The sequence below is a fragment of the Anolis carolinensis genome, unplaced genomic scaffold (assembly GCF_035594765.1).
Source record: "Anolis carolinensis isolate JA03-04 unplaced genomic scaffold, rAnoCar3.1.pri scaffold_9, whole genome shotgun sequence".
NCBI lineage: Eukaryota > Metazoa > Chordata > Lepidosauria > Squamata > Dactyloidae > Anolis > Anolis carolinensis.
Genome location: NW_026943820.1, coordinates 15,660,780 through 15,676,430, shown reverse-complemented (window position 1 = coordinate 15,676,430; position 15,651 = coordinate 15,660,780). Strand labels below are relative to the sequence as shown.

Here is a 15,651-nt window from a genome sequence, read left to right as displayed (position 1 = left end):
TGTATTCATTAACATGCACACCCATTCAGCCCATGAATATCCCCCTTCTCGTGCTAAGAAACTTAATAAAGAAAAAAAATCAAATTTTCACAAATGAGGCTTTTTAAAACTTAGGAGCATGCAGGAACCCTGGTCTCTCAAGCCCAGTGGATATCTTAGCTGACATTCCCGATATAACCGACCCTTTGAATATGGCTGCTAGACGTCACCTTTCACAGCTTTAAAAAAGTTAGTTGTTTCTGAATAGTGACGAGTTCAATAAATAGGACAGCACCTAAGAGATATTGTTCCTTCACATACCCAGATTAACTGAAGCTTCGTAGCATGTAACATACAAAAAGGAATTATGGGCAAGAACATGGGTAGAAATGATAAAATACCTTTGGCAAAGCCATAACATAATGAAGGGACAAGGGATCATGCCAAAATTCAGGCCCTTGGTTAATTTTATGGAGACATGGGTATGCTTGATTTATTCTTCTGAAATGTACTTAATTTTCTTTTAGACTCACAACAGATACTACTGGCGGGTTTCTTGATTTTTTGCTCCTCACTTAGTTAAACTTCCCAACACCAATTCCATGCACATACATGCAACCAAAAGCCTGTCTGCTCTATTTCATCCCTATTTGCTGGAGCCAATAAGAAAACTTAAATCCTCCCCACACTTCCCAATCAAAACACCATAAATAAATGACTACAGGGTTATGAAGAATCAACCAGAAAGTATTAGAACCCACAAGAAATGTAAACACTTGTTCCTCAAAAACAAGGGGATAAAAATCACAGATCCTGCTATGTGTGCCCAATCAATCTAAAGTAACTCCTTGGAGCTCAGCCATAATACTTTAATTTACAATACTCATGAATATATTCGGGTGCAGCTCCTTTACAAGCTAGGCCGTGTTTTGTGGACAGTGATTCCTATTTTCCAAGAATTAATTTCTTCCATCGTACCAGTAGAGTCACATAACTTCTCTGTTGTTAGCTTCCCTTCCTGGGAAAAAAAGAAAAGGAATAGCTGCCTTGCTTTTCAAGGGATGTTTGATCTTGGACACCTTCAGTTTTTGGCCTCCCTCCACCACTCGTCTGGTCTTTAACCCATTTAAGTTCTCAGGCATGAACTTGAGAGCATGAAAACTTAACTCACACAACTTGATTTTTCCTTGCTGGCTGCAACAAGAGCTGTCTCTGAAGCATCAAATGCAAGATTTTGAAATGCATATTTGCCTTATACATTTGCATGGCTAAAGTTATAGAAAAGCCACCATGCTAATGTTAAGCATTATTATGTTTGCCACTTGTAGCCTTGATAGCCTTTGCTGTCACAAAGACCAAGCACAATGGGCAACGGTGGGGATTTGACAATGTTTTGTGAAAAGGGGGGGAGGCATTATGTTTCTCTCAGTTGGGCCGAAAGCCTCTGACAGACAGTCACGAATACAGTTATGCAGAGTGAAATATAAGGGGTCAGATTCTGAAATGTCTGGAGTTGCTTTTGCGTCATACCCTTAATTTGTGTTTCAGCCCTAGTAATATTATGACAGAAGTGTTTATCTGTCATATGGCCTGGCCTGACTTTCAAAAACACAGTACTTTGCCATGCCAATTTTTCCCAGATTTATCTTTAAAAATTAATCTGGGATAAATAAATACATTTAGACTCAAGCCTAAGAATGCTTCATGTGGAGCAGGTTGTCATCCACAGTGAACCTATTTCAGAGCCAAGGTACATAGCCCTATCCCAACTGGGGGAACAGCAGTGACATTTAGTCTCCCTAAATCTCATCTTTGCAAAGCATGCAATTATTTGACAAATGAAGATGCCAAATAGGGATTCTATGTGACTTTGAAATCAAGAATCATCAGGTTGTAAATCCTCTACCAGAACTTCAGTATGTAGGTACTACTGTTACCGTAAAGCGATAGAACAGTTTTGCACTAAACCCCAAGATGTGTTATCGGCTTTAACGTTGATTACTGAGAGAAATGAAAGAGATACTTGATTTCTTGTGGTTTCCTCTGCCAATTGTTATTATTCCAGCAATGTTCTGGTGCATTATATTTTTTTCCCGCCGAGACACGAAAAATAGACAGATGACATCCATCCATTCCAGGATGGCCATCAAACATCCCCTGGATCAGAAACCATTTTGAGTCCAATATCGGATCCTCAATCATACATTCAACTCTTTAAAAGTTCAATCTTTCATTTCTCTGTCCAGAACCACTCAGTTCTGGTGTTTTAAGAAGCTCTTTCATTGAAATGGAGAACTTGCAATTTCAACAGCCCTCCTCTGAAGTTATGTACTTTTATACAGACACATTTTTAGAGTCTACAAATCTCTTCATAAATTTTAGTAAGTTCGGTGAAAGGCAGGTAACGTCAACAGGATCATGTTCAAATAAACATGGTATTCTAAACAAAAAGAATTAAATTGCCCAGAAATATATGTTCTGTGCTTCCATTTTCTTGCTTCTGTCTTGACAACAAATTTCAAAAATGAGCTCTAAAAGCTATTTTTTTTAAAAAAAAATCTGGAAATCAAGTAATTTTTTAAAAATTAATAAATCATCATTCAAAATATACCCTCTTTTTATTCTGAACTCATCTTAGGCATAGCTATTCAGAAGCCAGAAAGAACATATCAAACAGGTATTTCCTAGACTTCACAGATAATAAACCAGGGTGGTGTGTGTGTGTTTTTTTTTACAGGAATGCACCTTATTCAAAGCTGAAAAATAATTGAGCTTCTTCTCAAATCGTTCTCTTTACAACATTCATATAAATGCAACTCAATGCTTTTCTATGACAAGCACTCCAAAGACACCTGTGTGCAATCCACAGCCCATTCTAAGCAACATCCAACATTCAGAGAAGGGGGATAAAGAAGGAGGGAGTGAGGGGGGAGTGAGTCTCTCACGCTTGGATTCAGGGAAACTTGTGCTTCTTTGAGAAAAGTCCTAGGAATGCCCCAATAGATCCTATAGGTCTGCTCTAATGCAAATGCTCCTGGTCACCTTATGCTTTCCGTGGATGTAAACTAGTTAATGTGCCTGCCTTTTTCTTTTCTTTTTTTTGCAGCGATTTCTGATCTTAATTTTGATGCAGTGATAGAAATGCTGCAACTTCTACATCTCGATCAATGGCACCTATTATGATTACAAAGGCTGCAACATTTCATTAAATCTCTAGTAAATCTGGGCAAGCTGCTGATGAATAACTAGATCTCAAGTGTATTGAGAAGTTATACATCCTGAAATACACGTCTCCCTTCTCTGCAGTAGTGGATGTATAGCATGACAAATTTATTGAGTGTTTTCTTCCTCTACAAATGTGATCTTTTTTGTAATTCCTAGAAAAAGGATCAAAATAACAGTGTGGCATTAGTATGATCTGTGGCACGCCTGACATAAGTGCAGACCTCTTTCAAAGGCAAGTGCGTTTAGCCTCGCCATTCCAAGAACAAATAAAACACTTACATTACAGAACAAAATGTAGAACAATTAGTGTTTTATCATCGCACATTTGAAAAAGGAGCATGTACCTGTAAACATTCACCGACAGAAATCAAAATTTAAATTACAAACTGGTTTCCTTTGAGACATTAAGATATAAGGGCAAACTAACTTTGCAGTTATGTGTCAAATTATGAGGGATATGCATTTCTAATTCTCAGTTGCATTAAAAGAACCCAAATATTATGGAGGATGCCGTGTAAATTAAAGCACATACATACACAAAAAATCAAACAAGGGGGAATACTGAGCAGATGGATTTTTCTGTATTCTTCCAATCACATTCCATCTAAAAGCTGTACAAGATGAAAATGAAGATGGAAGAAAGGCGGGCCTAACTGGGTGCTGTTCACACAACTTAGAGTGAACATAAACTTGGGGTGCTCAGAATAATGGCAGCCCTTGTTTATTTGTGTGGGTTGTAATTCAGGATAGAGAGACATTGCAAAATGCCATGAGGAAGACTCAACATGAGTTTAGACTCTAGAGAGCCCACTCTTCATGGGGAAAAGGAGAAGTGAATGCACATAAGGGCACAGAAGGCTTGCAATTGTCAAAGAGCAGACATAGCAATGCTATCATTATTATCAGACAGATCGGCCAAGTGTTTAATGGTGGAATCTGGAGACTTTCCGCCATCAGAACGACATCAGAATGACTCCAACAGCCTGCAGCATGGAGAGCAGAAGAACCCCCCACTTTGTGGTCCCCTTCTTACACTGTGGGCCCTTCTCAGCCCTCGCCTCCTTCCCAAAAGTTCCCATTCTGGGGCTCAAACGCACTTGCTTTTTGGGGGGACTTTTACCCTCCCAAATTAGAACCACTTGGAGAAAGAGACAAGATGGAAAACCTGCCACTTTGCTGGAAAGAGGTGTCAGCTCTTCGCAAATGAACATCAAGATTGGAGGCATTTCACATGACTCCAGTGATCCTCACTCTTGGAAGAGGTGAAAAGAGCAGCCAGACCACTAGACATCAGCCCTCTCCATTCCTGATGAAATGCCAGGCAACTCTGGGCCCTTCCGCACAGCCCTATATCCAAGAATATCAAGACAGAAAATCTCACAATATCTGCTTTGAACTGAGTCCACACTGTCTTATATTCCAGTTCAAAGCAGATGTGAGATTTTATTCAGCTGTGTGGAAGGGGCCTGGGAGATCTACCCCCCCCCCCCTCACACACACACACACACACACTATAATTTTATATCTAAAGTTATGATACAGAGGATCACAGAACTCTTACCGACTTAGTGCTCAAAACAACCCTCTGAGCAGCTCACTCCACTACTTGGGAACTATTGAAAGGTGACAAGTCTTCAACGCTACAACTACAGCGAGCAAGCCTTCTCTCCCTAAACAACATTCGGTCCTCTATCCACAAATATCCGCTATTTCACCAAACATTCTTCCTTGTATTAGGAAAAAGCCCAAAACCATAAACATACTTTTTAAAAAATCCTACCACCGAGAAGCAGGCAAAGAATGTCATGAATGATAGCTTCATTCCGAAGTTCTTTTGCCTTTTATTGTAATTATATTATTATTATTACATTATATATCAGCGCCACCTATTCACCGACTTTCGCAGGTCACTTACTTTTCAGTTCGGTTTGGACCCTGAATAATCATGAAGGTGGAAGCAGCTGGGTCGGAGGGACTTAGGGGCAGAGCGGGGGGGGGGGGGATTTGGTTGGCAAGGAAGTTTCCTTCAGCGGGGAAAAGAGGTCCCAAATGGTGCCAATCTGCTCGCGGAGAGAGAGGGAGGCAGCTGATGCTCGATCAGAGGGGATGGGTTGGAAAGAAACCCTCCTCTGCTGAAGTTCGTGGAAGCCGCCAGCGTCCCCCACAGAGAGAGACCCACCCGCCTTCTCTCTCTCTCTCTCTCTCTCTCTCTCAGGTTGAACAGTTCGGCATTCAAGCATCCGGGAGGAGAAAGGACAGCGAGGGTGGTCACTTCTTTCCCCGCCTTCTTTGGGATCACTTCAGAAGGAGCCTTCTTCTCCTTCTTCGCTTTCCAAAGTCAGCGAGCAAGAGGGGGAAAGGGGAGCAAGCCAAGCCGGTGCAAAAGTGAAACAAGGAGGAGGAAGAAAGCAGTGCACGCTTCTCCCAGCTTGGAGGGGCAAAGGCGTTCCAAAGGGCTTATTATTATTAGGAAAAGAAAGCCAAGTTCTCAGTGCGCCCGGCGTCGCCGACTCCCGGCCCCGAATGAGCCCCAAGAAGGCTGGAGAGGGAAGGGGGGGGGGGGCCAAGGAGGCAGCCGAGAGTCAAGGCGCCCCTCTTGGAGCGAGTTTCAACTGCACGGGGCTGGCAAAGGAGACCCCGGCCCCGCAGACAGACGGGGAAAGAGAGAGAGAAAGGGGAGGGGGCTGCCTGCTGCCTCCTCCTCCTCCTCCCCCTAAAAAAAGCGCCGCTCCTCCGCCTCGGAGTCTCTCCGCTTTGCGCGCCGGGCCGACTTCGCGTCTGCGCCTTTGCGGGACTCCCCCGAGTTTCTCTCTCGCTCCCCCTGTGTGTGTGTCTCGGTCTCCTTCCCTTGCACCGCTCAAATGCGAAAGAAGGGCCTCGAGAAAGAAAGAGGGCACGGGTGACACCTTTGCCCTCAGAGTAGCCTCCGCCTCCGGCTCCTTCTCAAAGTCTCTCTCTCTCATACACACCCTTTCGGGGGTCTTGGCCAGTCAGCTTTCTTATATTATTTCTAGCGCCCACTTTTTGCTTGATAGTCAAGCAGTGCTTCTTGTAAGCCAGAGCAACTCCCAGGTATTTTGGTGTGGAATTCCTTCACATGTTTAGCGGGTATTGCACCACCTGACGTCCTCTGGGAAGTAGCAGCCAACAATGAAAGGACCAAGGCAGTGACATCTCCGGCCCATCCTCTGTTCGGGTATCAGCCAGCACGCCAATGCCTTTAATCAAGAAATAACTTCCTAAAATGTCCAGATACTCGCAGGAACACCTCAGCAAGCAAGAGTCCAAAAGTGGCAGGCTAAAACCCGGAACCCCAAGCCATGGCTGTTACTGAATGAGGGACCCTGGGCACACAGAAGACTGGGCGACCTGGAAGGCGCTGAACAGACTGCGCTCTGGCACCACGAGATGCAGAAATGGGGCTACAAAGTGGAGTTCAAAACATGCCAAGTGTGGAGAAGCGCAAACCACAGACCACCTATTGCAATACAGCCTGAGTCCTGCCACATGCACAATGCAGGACATTCTGACAGCAACACCAGAGGCACTCCAAGTGGCCAGCTTCTGGTCAAAGAACATTTAGTATAATGCCAAGTTTTCTACTTTCTGTTTTTAATTACATTACGACTGTACCCTCGGTTCGCTTCTAACACGATAAATAAATTCTCTCTCTTTCGGGGGTCCTGGCTTAGGGTCCGCTGTTGAGGCTTTGCTTGTGGGGTTTCCCCCTCCCTCCTAAGTCTTCCTTTGAAAGCGCGCGCTGCTCAGGGGTCCCCCCCCCTTGAATGAAACCCCCCCCCAGCCCTTGGCAACAGAGAGGAGGGGCGCCTGGAAAGGGAGGAGGCACCCTTCTCTCTCTCTCTGGAATCGCGCGAGGAAGGAACTTTTCCGCGGGGAAGGACAGACACGGAAGCTCCCTAGCCCACGCCAAAGGCTCTTAAGATCAAGAGGTGAGTAGAACAGGAATACACCCAGAGGCAGGCAGGCAGACAAGACGGGGCGAAGGCTTTGGCGGAAACTCAAAGGTCCGTTTCCCCTTGGAAGCGGTGCCTTTCCACCTGAACATGAGGAAGAACTTCCTCGCTGTGCGAGAGAGCGGTTCAGCAGTGGAACTCTCCCCCTCCTTCTTTGGGGGCTTTGAAGCAGAGGTGTGGGGTGCTTTGAAGGCGATTTTCCTGCTTCTTGGCAGAATGGGGTTGGACTGGATGGCCCACGAGGTCTCTTCCCACTCTAGGATTCTTCAGGTGGCGGCAGGTGCTGCTCCTGGTGGAGGGCTCAAGGGGGCTGCCCCTCCCCATCCTCCCCGCAAGGAAGGGGCTTCGACTACCCCGAAAGAGAAGTCCCAAGCCCAGCCCCCCCCCTTCCCAGACTCCCTTTCATTCATTCCTTCTCTCTCTCTCTCGCCCCTTAGCAACGTTACCTCGCCCGCCTTCAGCCCGGGGCTCCTTTTCCTGAGGAGAGGTCGCTTGAGAGCGGGCGCAAAATGGCAGGGCTCGACCCCCCAACTCTCTCTCTCTCTCTCCTTTTCGCTTTCACTCTCTTTCTGCCGAAGTTTGCACCTCGTGGCAGTTTCCATCCATTCAAAAGGATTTTTTTAAATCGTCAGAAGCGACTTGAGAACATACTGAAAGTCGCTTCTGGTGTGAGAGAATTGGCCGCCTACAGAGACGTTTCCCACGGGACGCCCGGATGTGTTAGCTTCTCTCAGGTCCCCGCAAGCTAGAGCTGACAGACGGGAGCTCACCCCGTCTCAGGGATTGGAACCGGCCACCTTCAGGTCAGCAACCCAACCTTCGGGTCAGTAGTTCAGCCGGCACAAGGGTTTAACGCCAGTGGTGCTCAACCTGTAGGTCCCCAGATGTTTTGGCCTTCAACTCCCAGAAATCCTAATAGCTGGTAAGCTGGATGGGACCTGAGTTGCAAGCCAAAACACCTGGGGACCCAAAAGTTGAGAACCACTTTATGGATGGAAAAGCGAGAGAGAGAGGAGAGAGAGGGAGGGAGAGAGGAGGAGAGAGAGAGGTCTTCTGGAGAGATTTAACACAGGAGTCAGACAGGCAAAAGGAAGGGGGACTTTGGCAAAACTTTTACCTTGGACCCATGCTTTTATTACCATCATCACCACCGTTCTAGCGGTAGATAGAGAGAGATACTCCCCAAAGAAAAGTTTCCAGGCAACTTGGGCGCCCAGCTGGGAAGTGCAGGGAAGACCCCAAAGCCCTTCCTTCCTCCCTTCCTCCCTTCCTTCCTCTGCTCCTTTCCCTGGGAAGTCGGATGCAATGCCTCTGGTTCGGCTCCTTTCCTTCTCTCACTTCCTTTTGCCTTCTTTCCTTCCTTCCCTTGACAGCCTTTGCTCGCAAACGTCACTGCCATGGATATTTAATTAGGCTGTGTTTTTTAATCACGCAGGCCCCCTTGCGATTGTTATGGCCAAAAGAAGAAGAAGAAGAAAAGAAAGGTCGGAGTGTTTTGCAGGTTTTTTAAGGCACTTTGAGCCCCCTTTTCAGGGCGAAGGGCTTCCCAAACCAAACCCTTCTCTCTTTCATTCCCCAAAATATCATCATCAGGAGAAAGAATCAATCAATGGAAACAAACCCCCTCCCCTCCTTCGCCTCCCCTTCCCTGCTTGTTTTTTTTTTTAATTTGGGGGGGGGGGGGGTTGTTGTTTGTTGTTGTTTCAAATTACAATAAGGATAATAAAGCGGAGCAGGAGGAGAAACTCCGGCACGTCAAAAGGAAGCGCTGGGAAAGATTGTGTTCAATGAATAATGAAGCAGAGCCCACATGATTGACTTGATCGTTTGCTTTGGGGGGGGGGGGGCAAAGAGAGAGAAAAGAAAGAGAGGGAGAAAGTGGCCCAGGGGGGCTTTCTGCCCAGTCTTGGCAGTTCTTTCCATCTCTCCCTCTATTATTTTTGGCAAAAGAAGCGTCTTCTTCTTTCTCCCCCCTCCTTCTCTCCCCTTCCTTATTGTTATTATGGTTCTTATTTCGCCTTGATCGCCATCCTCTACCTGGCAGCACCTTCCCGGCTTGGGCTGCCCTTCTCTGGTAGGTAGAGCATTGTACTGTTTAGAGAGAGGGAGAAAGAGGAGGGGGGGAAACAGAAGGAGAAAGCAGCAAGAGCAGGAGGGGAGGAAAGGGCTCCCCCCTTCTCTCTCTCTCTCTCTCTCGCTCTCTCCATTGTCGCCTCGGCATAATTCGCAGCAACTCAACGATGGGTCTTGCGGCATTTAGCTTTGATGAGCCCAACGCTCAACCCTTGATAATATCCTCAACATCATCATCTGCCATCATCGTCCATTTTTCCCTTCAAGCAACTCCGAGCTCGGAGGGCAGAGGGAGGAAAGAAGGGAGGAAGGAAGGAAGGGGTAAATAAAGCGTTTCAAGCCGGTTTTGGGGAGCATGACCTTGAGCCCTTGTCAACACGCTGAGCGCCGGAGAAGCACCCGATTCATCCGCCCCCAAAAAACCCGCCCCAATCCCCCCCCCTCCCCTTGCTCCGGATTCAAATGAGGATCCATCCCCCGAACAAGCCCGAAGATCGCTCCCTATTTAGGGAGGAAATGAGGAGGAGGAGGAAAGGGAGGAGGAGGAAGAAGCCCCCGAATCTCCTGGCGATCCTTACCTGCCCGGGACAACACTTCTTCCAAGTCGGCTTCTCCCTCTTTGGGAAACTCCAAGGGGAAAGCGGATGGGGTGCCTGCCATCAGCCCCTGAGAAGGAAGCAGCTCCGGCGGCGCTTCTTTCCCAGAGAGAAGTAATCAACGAGAGAGAAAGTGACGTTGATCTGCACTGTAACCTTGTGGCGTATTTAATGTAAATAAGCAGTTATGTTGCCAATCGCGCGCATGCAAACACCCGAAAAGGTCTTCAGCGTTGCATTTTGATGCTTTCCATTAAGGCTGACTTTATTTACATACACTATTTAAGGGAGGGGGGAGAGAGAAAGGGGGAGGAGGAGCAGGAGAGAGAGAGAGAGAGAGGAGATCATGATGGTACGGAGACAATACTAGTGCCAAATGATTATGAAAATATGATTTTAATTAATCACGTAGTAGGCAAGGAAATTAGCATACGGTAATTAAACTTCCAGGGGAAGGGGGGGAGAGAGAGAGGAAAAAAAGAGGAAGGAACGAAAGAAAGAAAGAAAGAAGGGGGGAGAAAACGCCATCAAGAAAGAGAGATAGATTTAAAACGTGATTTCTGGTTTCTCCAGACACTTTACGAACTTCAATCCAAAACAAAACCCGAATCCACATCAACTTGAGCCAGGTTTCTCTGCAAATGGTTTAAGAAATGTGAGACAAGAAGCTGCAAAAGGTGGGAAATTGAGGCAGAGGTTAGATGTGGTTAATAAGCGAAAAGGAGGGAGGTTAAAATAGGGAAAATAGGGAAGGGGGGCAGCAGAGGGAAAGAAAGCTGAATAATGCAATTATGGATTCTGCGTCCCATAGTTGACAAAAGCCGGGCGCCTCAATAGACTCTTTGTGACGGGATTATATAATGATTGTGGGGTAATTATGGGGGGAAAAGAGAGATTTAGTCATAATACCAAAAAAAAGTATCCAAATACACTCGAGTCTTGTAAAAGGGGAAAAGCGAGCCCACGACATTCGGGGCATGTTAATAGGGGAAAGGGAAGAGAAGAAGAGCGGAGAATGAATGAAAGAAAGAATGAGGCGGTGAGGCGCAGAATGGAGAAGAGATGGAGACAGATTGATGATTATTCCAAAGCCAAGCCACAGGGACACTTTAAACATTGATCCAGGTGACGCCAGTTTCATCTGAACTGAAATGAGCTCCCTGAAAATGACTGGCATACATTTTAAATCAGTTTACACCAATATAGCTATAGATATAGATATATACATACATACACACACACACACACACACACATATGAAAAAGGAGAAACAACATCACAAGCAGCAGATATTTTCCAGATGCAGAATTCCATATATTGGAGAAAAAAAGTTTTGCTTTCTTGCAGTTCTGGGGAAGAATGAGGGATGGGGATGTTGTATTATGATATCCCCATAAAAGTTCCCTTCATTTCTTTTTGGACTGTTTCTGGAGAAGGAGCCCTGCTTCTGTCTCCTCCTTCTATCTAAATGTAGGGGAACTGCCAGTCTGCTACCCAGCCCAATTCAAAGTGCTGGTCTTAGCCTATAAAGCCCTAAACCAGTAGTTCTCAAATTGTGGGTTCCCAGATGTTTTGGCCTTCAACAGCTGATAAACAGGCTAGGATTTCTGGGAGTTGTAGGCCAAAACACCTGGGGACCCACAGGTTGAACTGCCCTAAACAGTTCTAGTCCAATGTACCTGTCCAAACACATCTCCCCTTATGAGCCAACAAGAGTCTTAAGATCGACTGGAGAGGCCCTGTTCTCGATCCCACCTCCTTCGCAAGTGCAACTGGTGTGGACGAGAGACAGGGCCTTCTCAGTGGTGGCCCTTCAGTCAGTGGTGGAACTCCTTCCCCAGTGACATCAGGCAGGCTCCATCTCTTCTGGTTTTTAGAGGGAAAAAACTAAAGGCTTTGCTTTGTACTCAAGCATTTGAAAAATAAACTATTATGGATTTTGACACAGTCTGAATAAGGATTAAGAGCAAGGATTATGGATGAATGGAATTATGCACTTTATATGTTTTAATCTGTATTGTTCTTTGTTTTATTATCACAACTGTTTTAATTAGTTTTAATTGATGGAATGTTTTAAGCGGCATTGAATCTAAGATGCCCTGAGTCCCCCATGGGGTCAGAAAGGCGGGGTATAAATGAAATAAATAAATAAATACACCCCTCCCCCAACTTCCCCAAAGTGAAAAATGTCAAGTACTTTTCGGAGGAGAATTGAAGAATGTTCTCTCCAGCCTCATCTCAGGCATTCGGCCTTCAGAAGTTGAGATGCACTCTTTTGGGATTAGTCTAAAAGTACCATTTCAGAATTATGTACCTCATAGAAGAGAATGAGCAAAGGAAAGGGTTTCATGTCTCTGCTCCAAAATTTAGAGATTTACTCCAGTTTGAAACTGTTTGAGCCAATTCCAAAATCAATTGGAGTCTCTCCCCCCCCCCCCCCCCGCCCACCTATAAATTAGCACAGCAATCACATCAATATCAGGATTGCTATGGAAATGATAACTGTAGCCAGGGGGTGTTCTTTATTCCAATTCTTTGGAATTTGTTATTGCGAGTCAAGTGATTTTTTCTAAGTGACAGGTCTGACAAAGAGATGAGGATGGGAAAGCAGGCCGAAAGGAAGTCACCAGATGCACTTGTTAAAAAGGCACTTTTTGAATAAGATAGTGGGAAAATGGATGTTTGCCTTTTAACTCTTAATAATCTCATTTGCAGCCTCACAAAGACACCATCCTTTTTTCAAGCATCTTTCAATCCAGACTAGTGTCAAACTGATTTCTAGACTTGGGATTAAAAGCTTCAAAAGCAACAACACACTGAAGGATATGCCACAATGAGCCTGAATCTTACTGATGTGACCGCCATCCTAACTTCAACTGTTGCCCAAACTAAATGCCATGCAAGATTCATGTGGGCCTCGATAGGCAGTTGCCATAGGAAATACACACTTTTCTCTATGGAGATCCTCCACTTATTCAAGCAGTTAAGGAACTGAGCACTGTCAAAAACTCACAATCATTGAAATGAGGTTGGGTGTCAAAAAATGTAAATAAAACACTATTTATCCCTTGTAAAAGCATCCAAAGACAAGATGGCACAGTGGATCAAGGGAAAAGGCAGTGTGTGGTCAGAGAAGCACATGGAAGGTCATGGAAACATGACAAAATACATTGGAACAGTAGATGTGTGGGTTCTAGGTACAACTGAAAAAGGTTGAAAGAGTCACACTTTTTCAATCTCAGAGGAAGGCAATGGCAAACCTATTCTGAACAAATCCAGCCAAGAAAACTCCATGATAGGCTTGCCTTAGGGTCACCATAAATTATCATTATCAACAACAACAACATTTTGAGTGGCAATGTTTGTGTTGACAACCAGTGTTAGAGATTAAAAGGGTGACCATATGTGGTATTCTAAAATCTTTTGCTGTTTTCCATGAAGTTAGTTATGGGTACATCTAAACCACTATTGTGTCTTGTAAATGAGAAGAAAAAACTGTGAATGAGTGTCTTCAGTCTGTTTCTGTCTTCCATTTAAAAAAGCTAAAAAGCTTGACTTTTAAGCTTTGTAAAGAAAGCCTCTAGTGGGATTTATGCAAACCACCAAGACATCTCTGCTTGAGATAATTCCCTCATCGTTCTTGTGTGCCTTCACAGCCTTTCCAATGCATGGCAATCCTAAGGCAAACCTATCACAGGTAGGAAGATCTTGGCAAGATTTATTCTGAGTGGGGTTCCCATTGCTTTCTTGAGAGAATATGATAGTATGACTTGTCCCAAGGTGACCCAGTGGCTTTCCATGGCCAAAACTCTGATCTCCAACTCTCAAGCTATGATACCATGCTGGCTGTCTGGCTCTCTCAACTTGCAAAAAAAGGTAAAGGAAACTTGAAATACCATCTAGACAAGCTACAGAGAAGACCTCAAAGTATTATAACTCTGGCAGCTGCCTACATTCCTCTAGGTACTGCACAGGTCTGCCTGAGGGGAAAATGTCTTGGATTATAACATTCACATTGCTTTTTATGGTGTATATGAAACATACATTCATTTTATGTGTAGGCTTGGGTCTCATCTCCAAAACATCTCATTTCAAAATCTTTTAAAAATCCAGAACACTTCTAGCGTCAAGCATTTCTGGTAAAGGATACTCAACATGTATACAGGAACCTTTATTCTGATACTCGTCTGAGCATGACACTAGTATGAATATATGATGGCATGAACCACTGAAGCAGAACTAAAGGTAGGCCACCAAAACCTAGACCCTCCAAATCAGCATGCATGTAATAAGCTGATACAAAAGATAATATAACCAAGGAATTCTAAAAACACTTACCTGATAGTGAACCCTCTTTTTCTTCTGAGCAGACACATAGAAGATTGCACTACAACTCATTTTGAAGGGGTGAATCTTCTCATGCAGAGGTTGATCTTCTCATGGATGTGCTTAGGGAATGTCTTCCCAAAGCAGGTTTTCATCACACTGCATCCTAGAATTCAGAAAGTTTTGAAATCTCATAGGTACAGAGTTGTATAAGCATGTTGTATAACTTCAACACTTTCACTTACCTGGGAAAAGAACCTTTGAGAAATAACTGGAAACCTAACAGTGAGAGAGACATAGAGTACACCTGTACTGTTGAATTAATGTAGCTTGACATCATTTTAACTGGCATAGCTCAGTGCTATGGAATCAAAAGAGTTGTAGTTTGGTGACGCTCCAGCTCTATTTGACAGTGAAGACTACAGACCTTGTAAAACTACAGATCCGATGATCCTACAGCCTTGAGCCATGGTAGTAAAAGTGATCTCAAACTGTATTAATGCTCCAGTGCGGGTGTACCCATAGTGTGCTATTAGTTCAGCTTATTTCAACAACCACACAAGTATCCTCCTTCAGTGTTGTAGGTAAACTTGTACCAATGAAGAGATATTTCCACTTTCTTGTTAGTGCGCTAGTGACTGAGCAGCAAAGCAAATGATGGCATTTTAAAAGTTCTATTCACACATATACAGTTCTGTTTAAGACAATAATCCAATGTGTTTTGCATGCCAAGTACATTCTTGTCCCATTTAATCACTTTAAAAACACCTGCCTCCTCCTGCATGCAAATTCTTTTTGAAATTTCCACAACATGCAAAAGTTGTTTGACATGTAGCCCCGGACACTATTGTTAATGGACGGAAATACAAATTCAGTCTCATTTCGAGAGGTTCTGGCCTCAGGTAAAAAGAACGGCCTACATTAAAGATGTATCTCATAAGGACACTTGTGCAAGCTCTCTATTCCTACCTGGTTTCAAAAATAGTTACATGCTTTTATCAGACAAAGTAACTTGAATCTACAGATGGTAGTTACCACTTATTATGTCCACTTTTTATATTGCATTTATGTGAGCTTATAGAAAACAACTTGATATAAGAGTGCAATGTATGCACTAAAGCAATGAGTGTGCCACTTCAGAGTGTGTATGGGGAAATAGCTAAGTCTGTCAATTGTTCAAACAATGTTTATTGCATTTGCACGTTTGTTGGCCAAATTTAAATAAATACACATGTTATCATGTATTTTTGATACAGAAGACAGTATCAGGAGACCTTCGATTCAATACAAAAAGGAGCAATCAGCTGTGGAATAACGTAAAGACCATTTTAACCATTTTCTCATTTATTACGTTTCATCCCTATTATTATATATCAGCAAAAGAACATGAAGAGATAAACAAGTTTAACTTGCAACCCTGCCAATTAAAAATTCCCCCCACCAGTTAAAATCAGCTTCTATGATTAATCTTTTAAAGC

At 44.2% G+C, this 15,651-nt stretch overlaps 1 protein-coding gene across 7 annotated transcripts in view; it reads right to left on the bottom strand.

Moving 5' to 3' along the window:
- znf536 (zinc finger protein 536) overlaps positions 1–14,331 on the bottom strand; it is a 486,877-nt gene extending 472,546 nt beyond the window's left edge. For 5 of the 7 annotated variants that reach the window (XM_062961827.1, XM_062961831.1, XM_062961832.1 and 2 more), the window contains exon 1: positions 9,830–11,052. The gene's annotated coding sequence lies outside the window, so the exon portion shown is untranslated. Of the gene's footprint in view, positions 1–5,119; positions 6,841–9,829; positions 11,053–14,185 lie in introns of those variants that run through there. The other 2 variants (XM_062961829.1, XM_062961828.1) reach the window with 2 other exon arrangements.
- Positions 14,332–15,651: the final 1,320 nt, after the last annotated feature.